This window comes from Mustela lutreola, chromosome 2 (assembly GCF_030435805.1).
Source record: "Mustela lutreola isolate mMusLut2 chromosome 2, mMusLut2.pri, whole genome shotgun sequence".
Taxonomy (NCBI): domain Eukaryota; kingdom Metazoa; phylum Chordata; class Mammalia; order Carnivora; family Mustelidae; genus Mustela; species Mustela lutreola.
The window spans coordinates 116204643-116219362 of record NC_081291.1 but is presented as its reverse complement, the minus strand read 5'-3'; the positions used below and the strand labels follow the sequence as shown (position 1 = coordinate 116219362).

The window sequence follows — 14720 nt, the reverse complement described above, 5'->3', positions numbered from 1 at the left end:
CCCAATCATGATTTCTTTTGCTAGGTTTCCTGTGCCTTAAAAATTTGTGATATAGTTGACATATTGTATGATATATAATACATTGATTTGATAAATTTATATATTGAAATGTGATTACCACCATAGCATTAGTGAATACCTCTGTCACATAATTATCATTTCTTTCTGGTGGGAAGAATTAAGATCTACTCTCTTAGAAACTTTGAACTTTATGATATGGTATTGTTAATATATAATCACTATGCTATGCATTAGCTCTCCAGGACTTTTTTATCTACCAGTTTCAAGTTGGTACTGTTAAACAATATATCCCCAATTCTCCCACCCCATACCCCCTGGTAACCACTGGTTTACTCTCTGTGTTTATGAGTTGAGGTTTTTTAGATTCTACATATAAATGATACCATTCAGTACTAGTGTTTCTCTCTTTGACTTCTCTCACTCAGCATAATGCCTCAAGGTTCATCCGTATTGTTGCATATGGCAAGATGTCCTTCTTTCTCGTGGCTGAATAATATTCCATTTTATATTTTTACACCACATTTTCTTTATCCGTTTATCTGTCAGACACTTAGGCTGTTTCTGTATCCTGACTGTTGTGAATAATGCTTCAAAATAAACATGGGCTTGCATATATCTCTCAGGATCCTGTTTCATCCCCTTTGGGTATATACTCAGGACTGCTGGATCAGGTGGTAGTTCTATTTTTAATTTTTTGAGGAAACTCCATATTGTTTTCCATAGTGGCTGCACCAATTTACATTCCTACCAGTAGTGAATGCGGGTTCCCTTTTCTCCATATCTCGCCAGCACTTCTTATCTTCTTGATGATAGCCATTCTAACAGGTGTGAGATGATCTCTCATTGTGGTTTTGATTTGCATTTCCCTGACGATTAGTTGGACATCCTTTCATATACTATTGGCCTTTTAGATGTCTTCCTTGGGAAAAATGTTTATTAATTCCCCTGCCTATTTTAAAATTATATTTTTTGTAAGTTATTGAGTTATAGGAGTTCTTTCTATATTTTGAATGTTAACCCCTTATCAGATACATGGTTTCCAGATATTTTTCACATTCCACAGTGTGACTTTTCATTTTTTAAAATTGTTTCCTTTGCTGTATAGAAGCTTTTTACTTTGGTGTAGCACCATTTGTTGATTTTTGCTTTTGTTGCTTCTGCTTTTGATGTCATATCCAAAAAAATCATTGCCTAGACCATTGTCAAGGAGCTTCTTCCCCATGTTTTTTTCTAGGAATTTCATGCTATCAGGTCTTATATTTATCTATTTTGAGTTAACTTGTTTGAGTAGTATAAGATAAGGGTCCAATTTTTCCAAGTTCTCGGCATGTAGTTATCCTGTTCTACTGGCAGCATTTGTCAAAGAGGCTATTCTTTCCCCACTGGGTGTTCTTGTCAAATATTAGTGAACTATGTATGCTGGGATTTATTTCTGAGCTCTTTTGTTATCGGTATGTTTGTCTATTTTTATGCTGGTATCATACTGTTTTAATTACTGTCTCTTTGTGGTATAGTTTGAAATCAAGAAGCATGATGGCCTCGAGCTTTCTTCTCTTCCTCCTCCTCCTCCTCCTTCTTCAATGAATTTGTTTGAGAGAGAGTGAGAGAGAGCGCGCACAAGCCAGGGGAGGGACAGATGGAGAGCATCTTCAAGCAGATACTGGGCTTGGAGCCTGACTCGGGGCTCAATCTCACAATCCATGAGATCATGACTTGAGCTAAAACCAAGAGTCAGATGCTTAGCCACCTGAGCCACCCAAGTGCCCTGTTCTTCTTTCTTATGATTGCTTTAGCTATTTGACTTTTTTTTAATGGTTGCATACAAATGTTAGGATTTTTTTTATATTTCTGTGAAAAATATTGTAATTTTGATGGGGATTGTGTTGTATTAATTTTTAGTATTAATTTTTCCAACTTATGAACATGGGATATTTTTTCATTTGTCTTCTTCAGTTTCTTTCATCAAGGTCTTACAGTTTTTATTGTACAGGTCTTTCAATCCCTTGATTAAATTTATTCCCAAGTATTTTATTTTTGATGTTATCGTGAATGAGATAGCTTTTCATATTTCTTTTTCAGATAGGTTATTGTTACTATGTAGAAATACAACTGACATTTGTATGTTCATTTTGTATCCTGCAACTTCACTGAATTTCTTGATTAGTTCTAGTAGTTTTTTGGGGTTAGACTTTTTTTTTTAAGTTTATTTATATATTTAAGTAATCTCTATACCCAATGTGAGGCTCGAACTAACAACCCCAAGATAAAGAGTCACATGCTCTTCTAACTGAGCCAGCTAGGCACTCCTAGGATTTCTATATATAAAATCATGTAATCTACAGATAACAACAATTTTGCTTCTTTGTTTCCTATTTACAAACATTTTATTTCTTTTACTTGCCTAACTACTCTGGCTAGAACTAACAGTATGGTGTTGAGTAAGAGTGGTAACAATGAGCATCTTTGTTTTCTTCCTGATCTTAGGGGGAAAGCGTTCAATTTTTTATTATTAAGTGTAATACTAGCTGTGGATTTGTTGTATATGGCCTTTATTATGCTGAGTTATGTTCCTTCCGTACCCAATTTGTTGAATTTTTATTATGAAAAGATACTGTATTGCCGAATGCTTTTTCTGCATTTATTGAGATATTTATATGATCTTTATCACTCATTGTATTACTGTGATGTGTGGTATTGATTGATTTGCATGTATTGAATCATTTTTGCATCCCAGGGATAAATCTCACTTGATCATGCTGTATCATCCTTTCAGTGTGTTGTTGAATTCTGTTTGCTTATATTTTGTCAAGAATTTTTGCATCTATATTCATTAGGAAAATTGCCTGTAGTTTTCTTTTCTAGTGTCCTTATCTGGCTTTGGTATTAAGGTAATGCTGGCCTCATAAAATGAGTTTGGGAGTGTCCCCTTCTCTTCAGTTTCTTAGAAGAGTTTGGGAAAGACTGACAATGATTATTCTTTAAATGTTTCTTAGAATTCACCAGTGAAACCACGTGCTCCTGGTCTTTTCTTTTTTAATGGAGGTTTTTGTTTATTGATCCAGTCTCCTTACTCACCATTGGTCTGTGTAGATTTTCTATTTATTCATGATTCAGTCTGGGTAGACTATATGTTTCTAGGAATTTATTTCCTCTAGGCTATCCAATTTGTGGACATATAATTATGCATAGTAGTTTCTTGTCCTTTGGATTTATGTGGTATCACTTGTAATGTCTTATCTTTCATTTTCTATTTCATTTATTTGAGTCCTCTTTTTTCCTAGTCTAGTTAAAGCTTTGTCATTTTTTTTTTTTTCAAAAAGGCATCCTCTTGGTTTTATTGATATTTTCTATTGTTTTTCTGGTGCCTATTTCATTTATTTCTGCTCTCGCCTTTGTTATTTCCTTCCTTCTGCTCACTTTGGGCTTAGTTGTTCTTTTTCTAATTCCTTGAGATGTAGAGTTACAATATTTACTTGATACAATTCTTTTTTCTTAATGTAGGCATTTGTTATAAAGTTCCAACTTAGAACAAATTTTGTTACATTCCTTAAGTTTTGATATATTGTGTTTCCATTTTTGTTTGTCTCAAGATATTTTAAAAATTTCCTTGTGATTTCTTATTTGACCCATTGGGTTTTCAGGACTGTGTTATCTAATTTTTATATATATTTAACATTCCCATTTTTCCTCCTGTTATTGATTTTTAGTTTCACACCAGTTGTGGTTGGAAAGATACTCAATATGCTTTTCAGTCTTTTAAAATTTGTCAAGACTTGGAGCACCTGGCTGGCTCAGTTGGTAGAGCATGCAACTCTCGATCTTGGGTTGTAAGTTTGAGCCCCGTGTTGGGTGTAGAGAGTAAGATCTACGAATGAATGAATGAAATTCGTCAAGAAGCATATGTATTCCAGTATGTATTCCATGCAATATGCTATTGCATGGAATTTTCTTTTATGTTAGTTTAGCCTAAAGTATGGTTTAAGTCCAATGCTTCTCTATTGCTTTTCTGTCTAGATGATCGCTCTGTTGATGAACATGGGTTATTGAACCCTCCTACTATTATTGCATTCATGTCTATTTTTCTCTTCAATTTTATTACTATTTGCTTTATATACTTAGGTGTTCTGATGTTGGAGATTGTGTGTGTGTGTGTGTGTGTGTGTGTGTGTATAAAATATGCAATTATTATATTCTCTTGATAAATGGAATGAACGGCTTTCTTATCTCTTACAGATTTTGTTTTTTATCCTAGGGTTGAAAATCATTTTATCATTTCATTTTCAGAGTTTTACATGGGCATGTAACAAAACTTCCTCCAACTATTTGGGAAAACAACAAATCTGTTAAAGCCTCTCAATATTTTTCTGGATGCAAAATACACGATTTCATTTTCCCATAGAGACTTCCCTCCATTGTAGACTTGGGCATCTCTAGGCTGGGCACACAACCATCATATGGGGCTTACCGTGGCTGCTTTTCTGGCTGGAGTGCTCAGTCTCTTGGATCTTAATCCTTCTACATTCCTAAGTTATGCCCTAGTTTTGCCAAAGCACATCTTTTAGGAGATTCCTTAAAAATCATGTAGGAAAAAAATATATTTTTAAAGTTTTTTTTTTTTTTAAAGTAATCCTAACCCAACGTGGGGCTCAAACTCACAACCCTAAGATCAAGAATTGCATGCTCCACCAACTGAGCCAACCAGGTTCCTGGGAAAAAATGAAAAATATATTTTTTTCAAATAAGAAGAATCTTTGCATACTTGGAAATATTCAATCCTCAATCTTAAGTGGGTATAGGTTTTTATGTTGAAAATAAGTTTTCTTCAGAATTAAAGGCATCTCTCCACTCTTTTCTAACATCCAGTGTTGCTCTTGAAAACTTCCATGCTATTCTGATTATGTTATCTGGTTCTTTGGGATTTTTAAAAAATTATTTTTAAGTAACCTCTGTGCCCAATGTGGGCCTCAAACTCAAGACCCCGAGACCAGGAGTCATGTGCTCCACAGACTGAGCCAGCCAGGTGCCCCCTTATCTAGTTCCTCTAATGGGACCTGTGTTTTCTCTGTTTCTGTCTCTATCATCTCCCTCTCTGCTTCTCTCTGTTTATCTCCTTCTGTCCCACTCCATGCTTTTATGGTTTTCTTTAGTATTCCTTAACTTTTGTGATGTGGTTTTGTGTGCTGCGTACTCAATGGGCATTTTCAATATAGAGAGTTGTTGCTGAAGTTCTGGGAAATTTATTTGTATCCTACCTTAAATAATTTTATCCCCTCCATATCCTCTGGTCTCTCTTTTGGCAAATTCTAGTATTCCCCATCTCCTGAAATACTCTTAATTTCTTCTTTTCACTCATACTTTCCACTTCTTTGGTTTTTGTATTATACTTTCTGGGAGTTTTCTTCATCTTTACCTTTCAGCCTTTTGTTGAACTTCTATTCTGCCCGTCATGTTTTTAATTTTGAAGAGTTCTATCTTGTGAATTGTTCTTGGTTTTAGGTGCAGTACTCTTATCCATAGCTATAATATTTTATCTTACTATGCAGAGATTGTTAGTGATAATTTTTAAATATTTTCTTCTGTTTCCTGTGTGGTTTATCTTTTATATAAATCCCCCCATTTCAGTTTCATTTTTTAATTGAGGTATAACTTAGTGAGATGTATATAGAACTTGGTTATACAACTTAATGAATTTGTATCTGATTACACTCCTGTAATCACATCCAGATCAAGATATGGAATATTCTAGTGACACAAAAGACTCCCACATGACGCTTTCTAGGCAATACAACCCCCTAAGGAGAAATCACTCTTTCAATTTCTATCAACAACAGTTTGTTTTGTTGGTTTTCAACTTCGTATCAGTGGAGTCATACAGTATGTACTTTTTTTTTTTCTGGTTTATTTCTTTCAACAGTATTAAGCCTGTTTGATTCATCCTTGTAATCAATGTAGCAGTTGGTGATTATTTTTGTTGCTGCATAGTATTCCACTGTATAAATATACCACAGTTTGTTCATTACTTTGCTATTGAAAGACCTTTGAGTTGTTGCCCGTTGGAGTCTATTACTGATAAATCTAAGAATATTCCTGTTTATGTTTATTATAGTTAAAAGCACTCAGTTTTCAGGAAAATATAATCAGGAGTGAAATTTCTAGGTCATAAGGTTATACATATTTAGCTTTAAAACATATTGTCAAATCATTTTTCAAAGTGGCTGTACCAATGGAAACTTCCACCTGCAATGTATGAAAGTTCTAGTTATTTCACATCCTCATCAACACTGGTTGTCGTCAATTTTGAAATTTTAGTCATTTTCGTGGGTATGTAGCAATATTTCACTGCAGCTTTAATATGAATTTCCCCCACTAAGCTTATTATATATTTGCATATCCTTTCTTAAAAAGTATTTTAAGGGGCATCTGGGTGGCTCAGTGGATTAAAGCCTCTGCCTTTGCCTCAGGTCTTGATCCCAGGTCCTGGGATGGAGCCCTGCATTGGGCTTTCTGCTCGGCAGGGAGCCTGCTTCCTCCTCTCTCTCTGCCTGCCTGTCTGCCTACTTGTGATCTCTGTCAAATAAATAAAATCTTAAAAAAAAAAGTATTTTAAGTTATGTGCACCAAATGTAAGGCTCAGACACACAACCCTGAGATCAAGAGTCACACACTCCACTGACAGAGCCAGTCAGTCATCCCTGCATATCCTTTTTTTTTTTTTAAATAAAATTTTAAAAGATTTATTTACTTGAGAGAGAAAGCATGCACAAGCAGGAGCGGTAGAGGGAAGTGGAGAGAATCCCAAGCTGACTCTGTGCTGTGCGTGGAGCCCCAACCCTGAGATCATGACCTGAGCTGAAACCAAGAGGTCGGTGCCTGACTGGACCACCCAGGCACCCCTAGATCCTTTTTTTAACATGAAATTTCTGTTCAAGATTTTGTCCATTTTTTAGAAAATTGAGTTGTATATAATCTATTCTGAGTAACAAATTACCTCAAGACATACTGACCTAAAACCCCAGTGAACCTTTCTTATCTTGGTTTCTGAGAGTCAGGAATTCTGGAATGGATGAGATGGGTGCTTCTGGGTTGGGGTTTCTTTTGAAGTTGCACTCAAGAGGTTAACTAGGGCTGCAGTCTTCTACAAGCTTGAGCAGGTTTGGAGGATCCACTTCCAAGATGGCTTACTCACGTGGCTGGTAAGGTGGTGCTGGCTGTTGGCAGGAGGACACAGTTCCTTGCCACATTGGCTCTCATAGGGTGACTTGACACTTCTCACAACACTGTTACTGGCCTTGCCCAGAGCAAGTGACCCAGGTGAGAGTAACGTAGAAGCTTCCATGTCTTTTCTGACCCTGAATTTGAAATTAGATTGTGTCATGTTTGTAACATTCTTGGTTGCCTAAGTCTGTCTAGTTCAGTATGTGAGAGGACTAACTAAATGGGGGTGTGACTACCAGGAAGCAAAGACCAGTGGGGGTGCTTTGGAGGAGCTGGCTTCCACAGGTTGTCTGCTCTTTTCTACGTATTCTGATTAGAAGTTCTGTTAGATGTGGCAACACTGTCAGAGTGACTTGCCTTTTCACTCTTTTAATACTGCCTTTCAGTGACTAGAATTTGACGGCTTTATTAAGATAAAAAGTACAACTCAACACCTTTAGTGTATTCACAAAGTTATGCAACTATCACCGCAATCAGTTTTTGAATATTTTCATCATCCTTAAAGGAAACCCCATACCTACAGCCAGCCACTCCCTATTCCTTCTGCAAATTCCCAACCCTAGAAAACCACTAATCTACTTTTTCTGTGTATAAAATTGCCTGTCCTGTACATTTTATATCAATTATACAACCTATGTTCTTTTTTGACTGGATTATTGCATTTATCAAAATGTATAGAAGAATTATTCATGTTGTAGCACGTGACAGTATTCCATTTCTTTTTTCTGCTAAATATCCTATTATATAGACATGTCACATTTATCCATTCAGGAGCTGAGGGTCGCTTGAGCTGTTTCTACTTTTTGGCTATTATGAATAGTGCTACTACGAACATTCATGTATAAGTTTTTGTGTGAACATATATTTTCAGTTACCTTGGGTAAATAACTAAGAGTGGAATTGTTGGTTTGTGCATAACTCTTGTCTTTGGATTTTTATTTTAAGACCTAATTAAAAAAAATTTTAGATGATTACTTATTTAAGAGAGAGAGAGAAAGAGCATGCACAAGTAGGGGGTTAGGGGCACAGGGAGAGGGAGAAGCAGACTTCCTGCTGAGCAGGGAGCCCGATGAGGAGCTCAAGCCTAGGACCCTGAGATCATTACCTAAGCTGAAGGCAGATGCTTAACTGAACTGACTGAGCCACCCAGGTGCCCCAATTTCTTTGATCTTGTCAAGGCTTGATGACTTGGCAATTTTAGTGCTGAATAATATTCCATTTTCTGGTTGTACCATATTTGATCCATTCACTCAGTGAGGAACATTTTGGTTGATTCTAACTTCTGGGAATTATGAATAAAGCTGCTATAAACATCTGTGAAGGCTCTTGTGTGGACATAAATTTCAACTTCTTTTTTTTTTTTAAAGATTTTATTTATATGAGAGAGAGGGAGAGAGAGCGTGTGAGAGTGCATGAGCATAGGGAAGGAAAGGAGAAGCAAGCTCCCCATGAGCAGGGAGCCCAACATGGGGTATGGTCCCATGTCTGAGCTGAAGGCAGATGCCCAACTGACTGGGCCACAAGGTACCCCTAAATCTTCAACTTCTTTGGGTAAAAAGACCAAGGAGTCTGCTGGATCATGTGGTTCAATTTTAGAGGTTGTTCAGTTTTCCAAGAAGCTGTTGAATTGTTTTCCAAAGTGGCTGACTCATTTTGTATTCCCACCAGTAGTGAATGAGAGTTCCTGTTGCTTCACATTTTCATCAGCATTTGATATTGTCAGTGTTCTGGATTTTGAACATTCTAATACGTATCTCATTTCAATTTGCATATCCTGGTGACATATGATGTAGAGCATCTTTTCATATGCTTTCTTTCAAAAGCCCATTTAACTTCTGTGTATCTTTTTGTTGAAGGTGTCTGCTAAAGTCTTTGGCTCATTTTTTTTTCCTTGGTTCATGTTTTAAACAGGTTGTTCATTTATGTATTGCTGCATGGGAGTTTTTTTGTAGGGGTGCCTGGCTGGCTCAGTCAGCAGAGCACATGACTCTTGATCTTGGGATTGTAAGTGTGAACACCACATTGGGTTCTATGAAGAGTTTACTTAAAAAAAAAAAAAAAAAGGAGTTTTTTGTATATTTTGGATAACAATCCTTAACCAGATAGATCTTCTACAAATATTTTATCCCATTCTGTAGCTTGTCTTTTCATTCTCTTGACATTGTCATCCATAAAGTAGAGGTTTTTAAATGTAATGAAATCTAGTTTATCAATTATTTCTTTCATGGATTGCTTCTTTGGTATTATATCTGAAGAATCATCACCATATACAAGATCATGTAGGTTTTCTTCTCTGTTATTTTCTAGGAGTTTTATAGTTTTGTATTTTACATATAGGTCTCTAATTCAGTTTGAGTTAATTGTAAAAGGCATAAGGTCAGTATCTACATTCTTTTTTTTCCCTTTTTGTATGTAGATGTCCAGTTGTTCCAGCATCATTTATTGAGAAGACTGTATTTTCTCTTTTGTATTTCCTCTGCTCCTTTGTTAAAGATCAATTAACTATATGGGTCTATTTCTGGGCTCTCTGTTCTGTTTTGTTGATCTGTTTGTTCTTTTTCCAGTATTGCATTGTCTTGATTACTGTAACTTTTAGTATGTCTTGAAGTCCAACTTTTTTTTCCCTTCAGTATTTTGTTGATCATTTTGGTTCTTTTGACTCTTCATATCAACTTTAGAATCAACTTCTCAATATCCACAAAATAACTTGCAGAGATTTCTATTTCTATAGACAGCATTGAATCCATATCAAGTTGGAAATAATCAATGTTATGACAATATTGAGTCTTTCTATCCATGAACAGGAAAGACCTCTTCATTTATTTATTCTTGGGATTTTATTCATCAGGTTTTTTTAGTGTTCCTCATACATCTTCTATATAATTTGTTAGATTTATACCTAATCATTTCATTTCTTTTGTTAGTGTAAAGGTATTATTTTTAAAGATTTTTATTTATTTATCTGACAGACAGAGATCACAAGTAGGCGGAGAGGCAGAGAGAGAGGAAGAGAAGCTGACTCCTTGCTGAGCAGAGAGCCCGAAGCGGAGCTTGATCCCAGGACCCCGGGACCATGACCAGAGCTGAAGGCAGAGGCCCTAACCCACTGAGCCACCCAGGCGCCCCAAAGGTATTGTTTTTAATTTCAAATTCCACTTGTTAATTGCTGATATATAGGAAAACAATTGACTTTTCTATATTAACTTTGTATCTTGCAATGTTGCTATAATTGCTTATTCCAGTTTTTAATTTTTATTTTGTAGGGGTTTTTTTCCCCCTGCTTTTCTACATAGACAATCATGTCCCCTGTGTAAGGACAGTCTTATTTCTTCCTTCTCAATCTGCATATTTTTTAAACTCTTTTTCTTGTGTTATTGGCTAGGACATCCTAGGATTTCCAGTATGATTTTGAGAGGGAATGATGTCTTGTTCTTGAACTTAGTGGTAAAGCTTCTAGTTTCTCCCCATTAAGTATGATGTAAGCTGTAGGTTTTTTTGTTGATTATCAAGCAGGGAAAATTCCCTTCCATTTAGTTTACTAAGAGGCTTTTTTTTTTTTTAAATTTTTAATTTTAAGTAAACTCCATACTACAGATGGGTCTCAAACTCAGAACCCCAAGATCAAGAGTGACATGCTCCACTGACTAAGCCGGTTAGGCCCCCCAGTTTACTGAGAGTTTTTGTCATGAATGGCTGCTGGAGTTTGTGGAGTTTTCCAATGCTTTTTCTGCATCTATTGATATGATTATGTGATTTTTCTTTTTTACTGTGTGGATATGATGGATTACATTATTTGATGTTTAAATGTTGAAACAGTCTTGCAACTGGGATGAACCCCAGTTGGTTATGGTGTAAAATTCTTTGTATACAGTATATTGTTGGATTTGACTTGCTAATTTTTATTTTTTTTTAAAGATTTTATCTATTTGACAGAGAGAGAGATCACAAGCAGGCAGAGAGGCAGGCAGAGAGAGAGAGGAGGAAGCAGGCTCCATACTGAGCATAGTGCCAGATGCAGGGCTCAATCCCAGGACCCTGGGATCATGACCTGAGCTGAAGGCAGAGGCTTTAACCCACTGAGCCACCCAGACACCCTGCTAATATTTTTATATGTATGTTCATGAGGTATTGAGCTATAGTTTTCTTTTCTTTTCTTTTTTTTTTTTTTAAGATTTTATTTATTTATCTGACAGAGAGAAATCACAAGTAGATGGAGAGGCAGGCAGAGAGAGAGAGAGAGAGGGAAGCAGGCTCCCTGCTGAGCAGAGAGCCCGATGTGGGACTTGATCCCAGGACCCTGAGATCATGACCTGAGCCGAAGGCAGTGGCTTAACCCACTGAGCCACCCGGGCACTGGAGCTATAGTTTTCTTGTAATGTTTTTGTCTGATTTTGGTTTTAGGGTAATGCTGTCCTCCTAGAATAAGTTAAAAAGTATTCCCTTTGCTTCTATCTTTTAAAAGATTGCAGAAAATTGGCATAATTTCTTCCTTAACTGCTTTGTAGAATTCATCAGTGAATCCATCTGGGTTTGGTGCAGTTTTGGAAGGTTATTCATATTGATTCTTCTTAAATAAATATAGGGTTATTCAGATTGTCTGTTTCTTCTTGTGGGAGTTTTAACAGAAATTGGTCCACTTCAACTAGCTTTTCAAATTTGTGGGCATAGAGTTGTTCATAGTATTCATTATCATTTAAATGCCCATGGGATATAAGGCAAAGACCCTTTTTTCATTTCTGATATGAGCAATTTGCGTCCTCTTTTTCCCTTAGCCTCACTAGAGGTTTATCAATTTTGTTAATCTTTTCAAGGAATCAGCTTTGTTTTCACCAATTTTCTCTTTTAAAATCTCCAATTTCATTGGCTTTTGCTATATTTATTATTTTTTATATTTCTTTTGTTTCCCCACATACTTAATTTGCTATCTTTTCCTAATTTCTTAAGGAAATTAGAGCTTAGATGATTAATTTTAGGCCTTTTTTCTTTTCTACTACATATAGTCAATGCTACAAATTTCCCTTCAAGCACTGCTTTCACTGCATCACCCAAATTGGGTAAGTCGTGTTTTTTCATTTAGTTAACAATACTTTAAAATTTCTCTTAAAATTTCTTCTTCGACATGTGTTCTTTAGGAGTATGTCATCTAACCTCTAATTATCTGGGGATTTTCCAGCTGTCTTTCTGTTACTGATTTCTAGTTTAATTCTGACTTGGTCTGAGCAGGCATTGTATGATTTCTAATTTTTTTAAAATTTGTTTTGGTTTATTTTATGGCCCAGATGTGATCCATCTAGGTGAATATTTCATGTGAGTTTGAGAGGAATGTTTTCTGCTGTTGCTGTATAAATTAGTCTGTAGATGTCCATTAGATCCCATTTATTGATGTTATTGTTGAAGTCAACTACAACCTTACTGATTTTCTGCTTGCTTGGTCTGCCCACTCTGATAGAGGGGAGCTGAAGTCTCCATTATCTACTATTGGAGACATCCCTTTCTCCTTGCAGTTCTAGCAGTTTTTGCTTCAGATATTTTGATGCTTTGTTGTTAGGCACATACACTGAGGATTGTTTTATCTTCTTTAAGATAAAAGAAATAACTTATTTTAAATATTTTAAATCTCACATTCTTCTCTTCTTGCTTTTATTGTTTCTAAGAACTGAGATGTAATTCCTATCTTTGCTACTCTGTAAGTAAGGTTTTTCCTCTGGCTTCTTCAGATTTTTTTCCCTCCATCTTTGATTATCTGTAGTTGGAAAATGGTAGGCGTAGGTATAGTTTTGTTATTGTTTAGGGTTTGTTTGGCATTTATCCTGTTTGGTGTGATCAGAGTTTCCTGGGTTCATAGCTTGGTGTCATAGTCTGTTTGGGTGGCTCTATCAGAATAAACTAGGTGGCTTATAAACTAGAGAAGTGTTATTTCTCACAGTTCTTGAGGCTGGGCAATCCAAGATCAAGATGCTGTCAGATGCAGGATCTAGTGAGAATCCACTCCCTGATAGTCATTTTGTCTTTTGGCTGTGTGCTAACATACTACAAAGAGCAAGGGGAGCTCTCGGGCTCTCTTTTATAAGAGAAGCCATCCCATTCATGAGGGTCCCATCCTTATGACCAGATTGGTTCCCAAAGGCCCAACCTCCAAGTAACATGACATTAGAGATTAGGTTTCAATATGAACTTGGGCGGGGGAACACAGTCTACAGCAGTCCGATACAGCAGTCGGAGAAACTCTTAACTACTGTTGTTTCAGAAGTATTTCTTCTGTTCCTTCCGTTCTTCTTTTTGGTATTACCATTCTGTATAAGTTATACCTCTTGTAGTTGTCTCATAGCTCTTGGATATGTCATCCTATTAAATTGTTTAAAAAATTTAGGCTGCTTGCTTCTTAAAGCATTATTTCAAAACAAACTCTCCTCTAATTACAAAGGCCAAGCAGGCAGTAAGCAAAATAAGGAATAAGAAATAGGCCCCAAGCCTCCGAAGTCCCATTGTGAGGTACCTAGTTTGAAAGATCTGTCTCCATCTTACCTCCTCTCCTTTCTTTCCTTTTATTCCCAAGTGACTTACTGTTAGAGGTTCTGCTGCTTGTTCTTAAAACCAGGAAGCTCCTGCTTCTTGTATTTCAAAGACAGTTCCAAGAGTAGGTTGGAGAGACCTGGTGGGTTAGGGGCTTGGCTGAATAATGTTCTGGCAGGCTACTAAGAGTTTGAGTTTATGTCTAAATATGGCAACAGGAATCCCATCAAAAGATTTCATTATCTTTTTTCTTTTCATGTCAGACAGGCAACGTGATGAGGTCATGACAAGGTTTGAGGGAGGCACGTTTCAAAGCAGAGTGATGTGATCTGATTTCCATTTACATTTTAAGACATTCACTCTCATTGTTGAGTGAAGAAGGGACTGAAGAACGGATAGGGATTGAGTCCAGAGATGGCTACTGGTTAGGTGTCCCAACTGAGTATTATCAGTGAAAATACCTGGTTGTAAAAAATAGAAAATGCCAACTGATTTAATCAGAAAAGGAGCTTGTTTTTTAATGTTATTTTTAAAATAAGACCATTTGGTAGTCTGCAGATTCTGGAGGAAGAAGGGAGGAACCAGGCTTGGGAGGAAGTTTAACAGGCAAAGTTACATCACAGTCAGTTCAGTGTGGTCATTGCCACTGCCAAACCGTAGCTTGCGCCATTGCTGCTGACAAGAGACGAGCAATCTGGCTACTGAAGCTTGAAGCACTGTCCACTCACAGCTTCACCCTTTCCCCTCCACCCCAGCTCCTGTCCCACATCTTTGAAGCACTCTTAGCCACTCCATCCACTTGAATAGATACTCTACTATACTTATTTTTTAGGGTTACTGGTTAGTGATGTCAAGTTTGGATGCATCTGATTGACCAAGCCTGTCACAGGCTTATGCACTATAAGCAGAAAAGGGTGGGCTAAAGTACCTAGAATTTTCTGCATCTTCAGTGTTAGGTAGTCTCTGCTTCC

The 14720-nt window shown here is 36.6% G+C and overlaps 1 long non-coding RNA gene across 1 annotated transcript in view; it reads left to right on the top strand.

The window, feature by feature from the left end:
• The window catches only part of LOC131824770 (uncharacterized), a 52668-nt gene that overhangs the window by 28186 nt on the left and 9762 nt on the right, over positions 1-14720 (top strand). Inside the window, exon 3 of the long non-coding RNA XR_009350978.1 lies at positions 10206-10366. This is a non-coding gene — a long non-coding RNA (uncharacterized LOC131824770). The remainder of the gene's footprint in view (positions 1-10205; positions 10367-14720) is intronic.